At 37.2% G+C, this 11,277-nt stretch overlaps 1 protein-coding gene across 2 annotated transcripts in view; it reads left to right on the top strand.

Annotated features, from left to right (window-relative positions):
* The window catches only part of Alcam (activated leukocyte cell adhesion molecule), a 204,086-nt gene that overhangs the window by 121,885 nt on the left and 70,924 nt on the right, over positions 1-11,277 (top strand). The window lies entirely within an intron of this gene.

The following is an 11,277-nucleotide window of genomic DNA, read 5'->3' as shown; positions in this document are numbered from 1 at the left end:
TCCTGGGGAGATCTCTTCCTCGGGTGCCTTACTAGATATTTAACATCTAGAGATGTTTAGAATGTAGTTCACACATCTAAAAGTTAAAAGTTAACATCCATATTTAAAAGAAAATGTATAGTATTTGTCTTTTGGTTCTGGGTTACCTCGTTCGAGATGACTTTTTTCTAGCTCTATTCATAAAACTGCAAATTTCATAATGTCATTTTTCTCAACAGGTGAATAATATTCCACTGTACAGATGTACCCCATTTTCATTATCCATTCACCAGTTGATGGACATCTAGGTTGTTTCCAATTGCTTGCTATTATAAATGAAGCAGTGATTAACATGGATGAAAAGCGTCTCTCTAGTAGTGTGTGCATTAAATTCTCTGAGAATGAAGGACTATTCACCATGACCAATAATAAAACTGTCTTTCATTTCAATGATACGTACTGCAGTATTTTTATAATTTCAACAAATGCCATTAAATTTAAAATACACTTACTGTGTTTTCTTTTTTAGACATTTGTGTGTGTGTGTGTGTGTGTGTGTGTGTGTGTGTGTGTGTGTGTGTGTGTGAGAGAAATTATTTAATGTTACAAAGGTTTAGAAGAAAATTGCAAACTTCTGCAATTATGTGTTTCAGAAATTCAAGTCTATCTGTTATTTTCATAGAACATATTTTCAAAATGACAGCTGTTAGTAGAGATACCGCGCTAGGCATTTCTTCATGGAACATCTCCCAAGCATTCAATTTAGACGACATACGAGGAGGCAGGAAGGGTTTAAGAGTCAGAGGGGCTGGGGAACACCAAGAAAAGAATCTCCAAGAGCAGAACTCATGTGAACTCACAGAGACTACAGCAGCATGCCCAGGCCTGCGAGATTCTGCCTCAGGTCCTCTGTGTATATAATATAGCTTCCAGTTTAGTGTTTTTATGGGATTTCTGAGAGTGCATACCAGTGGGTCTCTGAGTCTGTGCCTTGTCTTAGGCTCTTTTTCTTCATGTGCTTTGTCTTGTCCAACTCAGATGTGTTAGTTTCATTTTATATCATTGTCACTTAGAAGTCTGTTAACTAATGAGACACAGAAAGAAAATGGATTGGGATGGGAGGGGAGGTGGAGAGGAACTGGGAAGAGTAGAAGAAAAGGATGCCTGGAATTTGGATATATTATGTGGGGGTGGGGGGAATCTATTTTCAATAAAAGGAAAAATAAAATTAGAGGCAAAACAGATTTCTACACAAACAAATCTCTGCATACATATTAATGACCTGGAAGACATTTCCTATTTTATGTATGGACAGACATATATCCATTACCAGACTTATATGTTAAGAATTTGCTTATTTCAGAAAATATTTTAAACTATATGAGGGGTGATCTTATCTGTTCTGGATATAGGAGACAATGAGGCAGAATGAAATTTTTGTAGAGTGTAAATGACAGACAGACAGATAGACAGATAGACAGATAGACAGATAGATAGATATGGTAGATAATAGATCTTTTGGGACTCTCATGAGAACACTAACCTGATCGCACCATTGGCTATTTTGCAGAGTGTCAGAGTTCAAGCATCTTCATCTCCTGTGCGTGGTTTGTTTGGTTTGCAGTGAATCATTTCCTGGGGAAAGTTTTAGTTCTTTCCAGATGAGATTTGTAAACAAAACATGCTATTACCTGCAGTCCTTCCTGGAACTCTTAATAGGTCATATCTATAATCTGGCATGCTTTGAGTATGTAAGAAACAGTGAACTTTTATTTAACCTAAACAACACCATTGCCTTTAAAAGCTGTTAAAAATAGCAGTGCCAAAGAGGCAATATTATAATATCCAGTTAGGGGAATTTCAAGTGTCATTATCTCCCTAAGCAGTAACCATGAGTAAATTTGCAAAGACATTGTCTCTTTTAAGTGGAAATCTAAAGTGCATCTATTATCACCTCAGTGGGATAGGTAATATGTAGGAAACCTCCTCATAAAACAGCAGTGGAGAAAGCTGCACTGCCAGGAGGACCCTCCCATCAGAAAGGTGTGGATGCTGTTGGATGGCAACACTCATTGCCTGAAAATTCAGCTGCTAGGACGAGGCTCACCTATGATGAGGGCTCCCTCCCCAGAGTAAAAGAATTGAAGTGAGATTCTCCAAATATACTCGGTCTGAAAAGATAAAGGAATTATGTCCATCATCACTTTTCAACCTGATCAAATATTTTATATAGAAACAGAATGGAAGTGAAGGTTCTCATAAACTTCTTTTAGCCACCCTGCCACTGCCCTCTTTCCTCTCTCATGGTCAGCTTTGTGTGGCACCTTTCATAAAATCTATGACCCAAAGTCCATAACTAAAGTCCATAGTTGATCTCAGGTTTTCCTCATTTTGGACCATTTTGGACCTTTACGTATATTTAGTAACATGCATGCATTTTACAGTGTCAGAAGAATTTTCAGGGTCCTAAAAAATTTTTTCCTGTGCTTGATCCAGTCATTGCTTTCATTCTTCCAGGAACCTACTGATCAACTACCAATCGACTCTTTACTTTCTCCTTAGTTTTGTCTTATCTACGGTGTCGCATGGCAGAATTGTGCAGTAAATAGACAGTCTCTCCAGGTGGCCTCTTTCATTTACCCATGTACATTTCAGGTTGCTCTATGTCTTTTCATAGCATGGCTATCTCTTTTCAGTGCTGAATAATGTACCTCTGGGTAGATGTCACACAGATTGTTTAACACTTCCCTTGTAGAAGGAGACTTGGTTGCTTCCCATTGTCAGAAACTAAAACAAAAGTTTCTATGAAAGATTTGTGCATGTTCATGTGAACACATATAATCTCAAGATCCAGCTCAAGGGAAGATCTGAAGGTCTGATACTATTACTGAGGCTATGGAGAGCTCCCAAAAGGGATCTATCACGACTGCCCCCCGAAAGGCCCAACAAGCAACTGAAAGAGTCAGATGCAGGTATTTGCACCCAGACAATGGACAGAAGCAGCTGACCCCTGTTGTTGAATTAGGGAAGGCTGAAAGAACCTGAGGAGAAGGGAGATCCTGTAGGAGGACCAGCAGTCTCAATCTGGACCTCCAAGTTCTCTCAAACACTGGACCACCAAACAGACAGCATACACCAGCTGATATAAGGCCCCCCAAAACACATACAGTAGAGGACTTCTGGATCTGTGTTCATTCAGAAATGATGCATCTAACCCTCAAGAGACTGGAGGCCCCAGGGTGTTTAGAGGTCAGGTGGAGTAGGGGATGGGGGCGGGTAGGGAGGAGGTGTGGGATGTGGAGCAGACAGAGGATAGATGGGGTGGGCGGGGAATGGAATATGGAGTGTAAAAAATAAATTACAAATACTCACACAATATGTACTCACTGATAAGTGGATATTAGCCTAGAAACTTAGGATACCCAAGATATAAGATACAATTTGCTAAACGCATGAAAATCAAGAGGAGCGAAGACCAAAGTGTGGACACTTTGCCCCTTCTTAGAATTGGGAACCAAACACCCATGGAAGGAGTTACAGAGACAAAGTTTGGAGCTGTGACGAAAGGATGGACCATCTAGAGACTGCCATATCCGGGGATCCATCCCATAATCAGCTTCCAAATGCTGACACCATTGCATACACTAGCAAGATTTTGCTGAAAGGACCCAGATATAGCTGTCTCTTGTGAGACTAGGCCTGGGCCTAGCAAACACAGAAGTGGATGCTCACAGTCAGCTATTGGATGGATCACAGGGCTCCCAGTGGAGGAGCTAGAGAAAGTACCCAAGGAGCTAAAGAGATCTGCAACCCTATAGGTGCAACAACATTATAAACTAACCAGTACCCCGGAGCTCTCGTCTCTAGCTACATATGTATCAAAAGATGGCCTAGTCGGCCATCACTGGAAAGAGAGGCCCATTGGTCGTGCAAACTTTATATGCCCCAGTACAGGGGAACGCCAGGGCCAAAAAGTGGGAGTGGGTGGGTAGGGGAGTGGGGAGGAGGGTATGGGGGACTTTTGGGATAGCATTGGAAATGTAAATGAGGAAAATACCTAATAAAAGTATTTTTAAAAGATTTTTAAAAAAGGCAAAATCATTAACAGTATTTTAGATGCACAGGAAGAGCAGTAGAACTTCTATTTCCAAGTCTACGATGGGTCCTTCAGCATTTTTCCTGGTGATCAGCCATTCCCTCTCTGCTGCTGTAGGTGTAACAAATGCATACATGAAACTTTTGTTCCCTGACCCCATTATCCACATTCCTGTGCCTTATCAGTTCTCTGATTCCTGTTAGGAAGATTTCTAAAGCTTGATCACGTCAGGGTTCTATCTTGTCTTCTAATTAGATGAACGGCTTGTGGCATATATACTCATCCCATTGAGAAATGTGATCACATGAAATAGCTAAATCCCTTTCTAATCTCTTGCATCCCTAGTTTTCAAAGATATCTGGGCATAAGTATGTAAAGTTTGTAAATACCCTTTAAGTTTATAAATGAATTATCCATGACCAAAAATGTACCAATAACATTGAATTATTCTCTGGTAAATATGAGACTTGCATTTTCATTTTGAACCCTAGATATATCATGCCCTGGTTTTATGTAGTTGGTATAATCTTTGGGCTTTGTGTGGTAGATGTTATGCATATTTCTTAATTTTGCAAGCAATTTTGCACATCTCACAGGATTTTTGTGAAGATCAACTCCCTACCCCCTCTAAAATTACAATATTCAAAAACACCCACAGAGAAACAGTGGATGGAGCTTAGGGATTCATATGAGAGAACAAGGGGAAAGTTTACAGAACCAAGGATAGGAACTCCACAGACTCAACTAACCTGGGCCCTTGGGAATCTCAGAAACTGAACCACAAACCAAAGAGCATATGCAGGCTGGGCCTAGACTTCCCTGCACATATGTACTAGGTGTGCACTTGGTCTTCATGTGGGTCCTGAACAAGTAGAGTGGGGGCTGTCCTAAAAGTTGTTATCTGTTCTTGGGCTGCTTTTTCTAGCCTCAGTGGAAGAGGAAGTGTCTAGCCCTGCAGGGACGTGATGTGCAAGAGTGTGAGGGATACCCAGGTTGTACCCCGACCTCCTTAGAGGAGAAGGGGAGGCAGGATGAAGGAACAGTTGTAGGAGGAGATGGCTGGGAAGGGGGCAATTGGCTGGATACAAAGTGAATAAATGAAAATAAATTAATTAATTTATTAGAAAGAGGATACTTCCGGTCTGAGTTCATTAATGCAACTTAATTATCTCAATAATAAATCATAAATAAATAAAATTACAATGCATAAGAATATTACAACTTAGAAAATCTTATAAATTATATATTACTTGTGTAGCTATTATCTTAAGAACCTTAGGATTACTTAATATGTTCTTTCTTGTACATTTTGATACAGCACAATGTTGATACACACACACACACACATACACACACACACACATATATATATATATATATATATATATGAACATTTTTTCAAACCAATGACCATTTGCATCACCTCACATTGTTACTGTTTTGATATGTGTTGAAAATAGACTGATATCTCCTCTATAAATTTTCTCTCTATAAAATACAATTTAAAAAATAATGTTACTAACTATAGTTATCAGTATACTTCATACAGATATGAGTTAATATTTTTTCTAGTGGCTTGATTTTTTAATCTCTCTTCTTTGACACATTAAATACTTTTTCATGTCCCTGAAGGCCATTTATAAGGCTTCTTGTGCGAAAATGCCTATTTCTAGCCTCTTTGCCTCTTTTTATTTACCAGTTCCTCTAATATTATGTACAATGAATGTCTTCTGAATTTTGTTAGGGAATTGTTGGGGTTTTGAGAGAAGCAAATTTTTTTTTAGTTTTGGATATTAATCTTGTACCAAATAACAGTGTTTGGAATATCATCTCCTAAATCTTAGAATTATTTTTTACTACAAAGGTTGTCTCTCTACTGTCTGATTTTTGGTAGAAACTTTATAGTTTGATGTAATCCTGTCTGCTTGTTTACCTGGAATTTGATGTCAAATCCAAAAGCAGTTTGCCAAAATCAACATGAAGGATGTCTCATCTCTGTTTTCTTTATGGGTGTTATGGCTTTGGGTATTAAATTCAAGCCTTCTATCTATTTTGAACTACTTTTGTGAGTGTATTATTTAATTTGAAATTCCACTGATGCATTTTACCCTCACTTCTTTTATACTAAAACTATAATTTTCTAGAATCTGTTAACCTACCTTCCTAACTTCAGCAAAACAACATCATCATCACCATCCTGGTTTCTCCCATGTGCTATTTGAGATGTTTTCCATGGCAGATATCAAATATTGATAACACCTGTGAGAGAATCAAGGAGGAGGGAGTTGATGGCCTTAGAGGAATCATCAGACTACAGTATAAATATAACCCTAGATGGAAAATGAGGAGAAGGCTGTGGGGAAGCCCTCTAAAGTGCTCTGACTGAGGTGTCACGGGGCATTAAAGAGTGAGCTAATGAGTCATAACCATAGGAGAAACCCCCATCTCATGAACTTGCCATCTTAGCATCCTTGTTCTATCCAGCCTTCTGCTGGGAAGAGCTAGATAAAAACGTGCTTTAGCATACATATTCTGTTTAGAGCCATAGCAACTTGGTAAGTTAGCATTTTCTAGTGGTAGAAATTGGAGGTGTATATTTTTATATCAACTACACCCCACAAGTGTACTCTAAATAACAGCAGAAGATATGAATTCTTCATCTTGCCATGTCTTTGACTTGGCTATGTGGCATTAAGAAAGATGACAAGTAATCCATGCCACCCTATACAAAAATCTAGCTAGAGGCAGGCACGCCCTGGTAAACAGAGAGAAATTCATGGATAGGGCTTGATAGCACTGTCCACATGCACAGACTGCAACCACAGTGTGCAGGCTGTTTACTTTCCACATTTCTTCCTTTCTCTACTTTTGCTTTTGTATTTGTGCCTTGTCTGATTTTTCCTGGGAGAGAATATTAAGTCAGTCTGAGATCATAGTATAGATACGTGTGATTTATGAACAAGACCTGGATTCTGGGGCTGGATGATGAAGTTTGAAAAGAGTTAAAACTTTGGAGAATAAGAAAAAGTTTCAAAGCTGGAGGCAACTCCGGGGGCAAATTTTACCCATCTTACAGCATTTCTGTCTTCTGACACCTTTACAAATGATAAAATTACCTTTCAATAGAACTTCGTATATTTCCTATTCTACTCTTCACCTTCCTAAATTATCTTGTTCTTTCCCACTTTTCCTCCCACTCATCAATTAAGAATAATGAGTGTCAGAGAAAATGGAATATATGAAAAGTGATTGCTCAAATATTAATAGATGTCAGCATTATATCTCTTAAGTTCACGCATGCTACTATTATCTGATTGAGCTTTGTAGGAAAGCTACAATGGACATTCTCTCTGCCCTGATTCAGTCCTTGAAGTTACACAAGCTCTCCTAAGACAAAGAAAAAAAAAAAAAACCTTTCAACTACATATAAACTGTCATAATGCATAATCCTGGGATCCTGGGATTTTTTTTTGTCCTTTTTATGTTTTTAATCTTTCTCAAAAACATATATTGGACACACTTTTACACTTTGCGTTCATGCTTTAAGCTGGAAATAATTTGAGTTTAGTTTATCAGGAATAGAAAAAAAAATCCCAGAAATGTGATTTCTTCCTAAGACTTTAACTTATATGGAAAATGCCCTGATACATATTGATTAAAAGCATGTAATTTACACAAATCTTAGTTTTGGGAAACATCCAGCAGGTTCCACCAGCTGTGTTGATCAACTAAATAAATAGCTCTTAACCTTTATGATTTATCGTGTTTGATTACACAGCTCTATAGCCAAGAAAGATATAGGAAATGTGAATTAGGATGCATGAGGAGAAAGCAAGAAAGAGCAATTTTAACCAATGTAGACATTTCTCAAACCAACTCAGATGCTTAATATGAAATAATGCAAAACGCACTATCCCAAACAAGATGGTTCAACCAACCCAGAACAGATATCTACTGAGTTTTTTTGGTACCCCATCAATCCACTTGATAGCCTTGCTACTTCATTAATTGAATAATAAAATAAAATCCTTTATGTCTCTTATTTCAATGGCGTTGAACCTTTCTAAAAATGCTAATGTAATACCACAAAACAAGCTCTTATTAGTGAATGCTGTCTGCAAACAGTGGTGATCTTATTGCTTAAAACTCTTTGGGATATATTTTTCTAAGGCACATTAAGGACTATTACAGTTAATAGAAGTTTGTTGTTTGGGAATTTGACTTAGCTATCAAGGAGACCTTTGACTTTCTCCTATCAAGATGTCCTTTGTTGTCATGGTATTAGAATATTTGAAGAAAACAAAGTTAATAATGTCATAATAGATGTGAACTCTTTCTGAAGACAGACTTGCCTAAATTTCCGAAGTTTCCATTACCTCACATGATGCACTTAAAGTCCTTTGTGAAGCCTTGGGGCTGCTTTCTGCTGCTGGTGGTTATGTGAATACAGTACTGCTATTCTTCTTGCTAAAGTAATTCAACTGTATCCACAATTTCAAATTACTTACATGGTAAACTCTACAGGGTTTCTATCCATTGACATAGCAATGATACTCCTAACTAGTAAAACCTGGAGTTTCCTGCTGAGAAGATGCCTAAATAATTGCATTATTTAAACACTGGAAGTGTTCAAAAATAGGGGTTTTTTTTGTTTGTTTGGGTTTTTTTTTCACTTCTTCTTTAGTACAAGTAGTTCAAAATAAGTCCCCAGGAAAGGAACGATCTAATGTGAAAAATGAATTAAGAGAATGGACAAATTTAAAGTAACATTTTGTTCATTATTTTCACTATATTGGCCAAGTTTCTAACTAGAGAATTCTATTTATGCAGCATCTTAAAGATGTAGCATCAAGTCTAGATAATTAGAAGGATAATAAAATAAATAGCCTGTAACCAGTTCACATAAGTTTCTAAATCACATACATAATTTTTACTTTTATCATGAGTAACATGCAAAAGAAAAGAAAATAGACTTAATCATTTCTCCTATTTGTCTTCATTCATCATGGGAATTTAAATGAAATTTAGATTTCTTACATATAATCTGAATATTTGGGTTCACTGTATACCTCTCCCCACAAAGAAACAGAGCAAGAAGCATTTTTAAGGGTTTAAGCTGGTCAATTATTTAAGAACGTGTGCCTTGGTACACTGGCATGGCTTTTATTGCTTATTCAAAATCCCATCTCTTAGGAATGAGTGATAACTTGTAACACAAGCATGCCATTGTAATACAAGCATCTCAAATCCGTTCTCAGAATAAAGCAATGTGCGGGGTTTCTGGAGGGAAAAAAAAGGCCAAAATATTATAGACATTATTAAATTGCAAACATCTGTTAGGGTTTTTTGTTTGTACATTTTAGTCCATTATATAATCTCCAAGCTAAATTAATTTTATTTAATGTAAGAATTTTACAACAATCCTTTCATATCCCCACTCTTCTCTCCTTTCAAATCATCACAGTCCACCCCTTAATCAACACAGTGCTTCCATCTCCACACTCTAGAGCCAGATTCTCCTTCCAGAGAACAATATATGGACTTCTGGAAGGTTCAACACAGAGAAAAGATGTGGGGTAATTGATGTTACAGACTCTCTCTCAGTTTTGCATAAATGGACTTCAACTTGTACATTATTTGGGGATAGGGTTGAGACTGGGTCTCCTGTAGCCCAGGCTGTCCTAAAACGTGCAGTGTAGCTAGTTTCCTTCTAGATACATTTTCCAAGTTCTTGGATTATACATGTTCAACACCCTGTCGGGATACCTTAAGAATTATGGCAATTATGGCAGTGTTTCTCAACACTTTAGAGTGTTTCAGAAAATTTCAAAATAAAACAGTGGGAATTGCCATCAAATAGCTGTCAGGTTACAAAAAGAACTAAAATTAAAATTTCTCCCTTTCTTAAAGTCCTTTAAAACATAACTCAAACCTTACCTCCAGGGCCCTTGGCACCAAGTGACTGCCCCTTGCTCAATAAATTAATGATTGATTACTATAAATTTTTAAACCAAAATATTTACATAATAAGGAAAAATAGTATATTTGGTATCATTTCTTCCCAAGGTGTTTCATAGATACAATTGTGTAAATAGATGCTCTTTTATATTAATATACATTTATGTTCTTTCATTGTTCGACATTTGCAGTAATGCTGCTATATATGATTGTATATACATGTGCACACTATTGTAGAACAGATTTCCAGTAATGGAAATGCTAGGCATTTGTATGCTTGATATTAGCAAATTTGCTTCTTTAAGTTCTGCTCAGCTTAGAGTGAACTTCAAGTTTCTGCTCTTCACCTGAGTTACTTTTAGCTATTCGGTTTATCCTCTTCCTTAAACTATATATTTTGCTAATACATAATCTAAAATATCTTTAATATTATTTAAGAGGGCTTATAGATGCCTTAAATCTTATTCATGGGTGCCAAAATTAAGAAATTATGACAAGTATAAAAATTTTTTATCTACATCCCAACTGAAAGTCCAGGAGACAACTCTCAATAAAGGAATGGTTCACAAGTTACTTTTTGTATCTTTGTTTGTTTGTTTGTTTGTTTGTTTGTTTGTTTGTGTCTTTCTCTGAGCTTTCTTTAGTTGCCTGGATTTCTTGGTGTATTGGTTGAGGCTTTGAGGTCTTATCTGAGTTCAATTTGTCTTACCTATTGTTATCTGCTCATACTCAGGCAGTCACATTGTTGAAACTTCACGGGTATAGCTCCTGAAATTCCTAGAAAACAGAATTTTACAACAAACTTCCTGAACCTTTGGCTCTTTTTTCCCTCTTCCTCCATGATCCTTCACCTAAGGGTGAAGGAATTGCTTTGTGGGTGTGTTCATTGAGACTGGGTTCCCCAAATCTGCATTTTGATTGGTTGTCGCTTTCTGTAATTGTCTTTGTTTGTTGCAATGAGACATTTCCTCTCAGCTGGGTGTTGACTACTTATCTGTGAGTATAATGTCAAAAAATGGGAGAGTAGTTAAGGATTATGCTGGTTTAGTAAGGTGGTAGCTCTAGGTTCTCCAAGATCCATGACTTCACTTCCCCAGGGAAGAGCATATCCCTTGTTTATCCAATATCAAATGGTTAGCTCTGAAAAAATACACACAAATAACATTATGAGAGTGAGAAGGTCATATTTTGGAGTGTGTGTGTGTGTGTGTGTGTGTGTGTGTGTGTGTGTGTGTGTTATCACA

The sequence above is a fragment of the Mus musculus genome, chromosome 16 (genome assembly GCF_000001635.26).
Source record: "Mus musculus strain C57BL/6J chromosome 16, GRCm38.p6 C57BL/6J".
In the NCBI taxonomy this organism is placed as follows: domain Eukaryota; kingdom Metazoa; phylum Chordata; class Mammalia; order Rodentia; family Muridae; genus Mus; species Mus musculus.
This window is presented reverse-complemented; position numbering and strand designations above follow the sequence as displayed.